Below are 2550 nucleotides of genomic sequence, written 5' to 3' on the forward strand. Positions count from 1 at the left end.
AAATAAAAATATAAATGTTACTGTTTCGAATGACAGATTATTAAACGACAGAATATTATTATTTCCCCTGCTGAGCAACAAATCCAAGTGATGTCGCCGGCGCATCGCTCGCTCACACAGCATCTCTATCAGTTCACTTCTGGCATGGCTAACATCGCAGCCTGTTCATTATTAAAATAAAACACAGTCAACCAAACATATAAAAAGTTATTCTGCTTAATTTAATTGGTCTGTTGTACAATATAAAGGCTGTGCCGCACAGTAGGCTACTTGCTGTTATTCCAAACTCATTTCCCTTGCTGTGAAGATGCTGATTTAGCCTATACGTATTGGGACTCGACTTAAGTATAAAGCCTTCTTTACATTACTAGTTAGCATCCAAATGTTACATTGCAAATATGGAAACTTTGGACCGAATGAGAGATGCGCGAAACCAACGTCGGAACAGTTTCAGTTTCGATTCAAATCAATTCGTTTAGGCTTGGCGTTTAAAATTGGCTAAATGTTGTTTATAATAAAGGACAAAATAGGCTATTTTTATAAGCTATTAGGCTATATTTTTATTGTACGTGGCTACTTATTTTTCATTCTTGTTGTTTTCTGAATAGGCCTACCATTCATTTAAGGATTTGACATAGGCTAGTAAGGGGAAGTAAAATACGCATAGACATAGCCTATATGTTATTAATAGTGTTTATAATGTTAATGTTGCATTTTATTTACCGATCTTTTACACTATTTCTGAATAGGCTAATAATAAAATGCGTTTGTTTCCCTCTCAACATGACCCGGTGCGCTGCGATACAAGCGCACATCTTTGAGATATAAATGTAGTGGGTCAGGTGGTGAGTTTGGGAAGTGTACCTTTAAGGTTTGCTGATTATTGGGATCAGGTGGCGTAAGTGACGTGTCCCTTTAAATGTGGGGAGATATGAACAGGAAAAACATGCGGTGTGAGTTGAAGGGTGAGTCTTATTGTGTATCAGTTGTGCAAACGGGAGGAGCTCGGTCTGGCAGATGCTTTTATGGTGTTCAGTAAATGGAACCAGCAGTGACTATCTTATAGAGACTTGCTTTCACAATAGCAAGTGATTGGACGCAGGTGTTGCAGCAATCTCGGGCTGGTGTCTGCATTTATGGTGTCCAGTAAATGGTACCAGCAGTAGAGCACGTACAGAAACTTGCTGTCATCATAGTAAGGAGTGATCTTACACAGGTGTTGCGCTCAACCTCGGTCTGGGGTCTGTGTTTATGGTGTCCAGTAAATGGCACCAGCTGTAAAGAGCTTACAGAACTAGCGTAGTGATCTTACGCAGGTGTTGCAGCAACAAGCAACAATAGAGAGTGTGCACAGCTTTCAGTCATCCACATCGTTTAATTAAATTGCTATGGGGCATACGACTTTGATGCAGAGAAAAATGAGGATTGCCCACGTTGGTCACTAGCCACTGTTTTTCCTGAGCTTAATCATTGTTTTATTTTGTATTTTTGTGTGTGCATGTGTGCGTCCTGAGGAGCGGCTACTACCAGTGATGACTTGGATCTAGTTGGGCTTAAGCCATTCTAACATTCGGCCTATGGGCATTGTGCAATATTCCACTTGGAAACAGTATCCATTTTGTAATGTAATGTTCACTAGTGAAGTGTGAAATGCTGTGTTGTGTGTGTCTGTATGGTAGTATTGGTTTGGAGTATTTCTTGCAGTGTTTGAGTGTTTTGTGAGCAGTACTTATTTAGTAGACTTTATGCACTGTAGATTTGATATTGTTAGACTTTATATCTTGTATCCATGCACTATGATGCTTTAACTCACTGTGATCTATTTATTGTAAAGTTGCTTACTGTTACCTGGAGGGAATATTTGTCTATTTTTACTGCCAATTATTATATTGATTGTTTAATAAATTTATAATTGAGTACATCAGTCCCATGTCCTTTCCTTCATTGGATACCACCTGCCTCAATATCTAAGAAGGGAGCGTGGGTTTTGGGGGTTTCTAGTCTACCTTTACAAATTTCGGTGTGAGCGCCCCCTAGGGGTTACATAAATTAATACATTTTAATAAAACACAAGGCCTACATCATAAAACTCAGAAGAGTATGTATCGTATGTATCTCTGTTGTTCTCTGTTCTCCGGTTGTTAGTCAGTCTGAATGTCATGCGTTTACGTTAATATAGACATATTGTACATGCATTATTCTTTTCTTTTTGTATTAGTGTTAAAAATATTAAATTTACAACTAATTATATTGATTTATATCTTCATTTATTATTTAAAAAAAAATTATTGGGCGAGGGCGACCATGTAGGCTAACAGCCGTCATTTAGGCTACCTGCATACCCAGCTGATGCAAAGCGTAGGTGAATTTATATCTACACAGAAGAAAGCCCTGTCTAGTGTTTTCCCCAGTACGGGTTGTGTCGAGCCATGTTAGTCTGGTTATTTGATGAAAAAAAAGATGAAATGTAGTTGCAATAAACGCGTTAAGAATCACAACGCGAGGACTCTTATTCTGCAGTGCAGAACTGAGGAAGAACTGGGGTGCGTT

Source organism: Rutilus rutilus, assembly GCF_951802725.1.
Source record: "Rutilus rutilus genome assembly, chromosome: 18".
Taxonomy (NCBI): Eukaryota; Metazoa; Chordata; class Actinopteri; order Cypriniformes; family Leuciscidae; genus Rutilus; species Rutilus rutilus.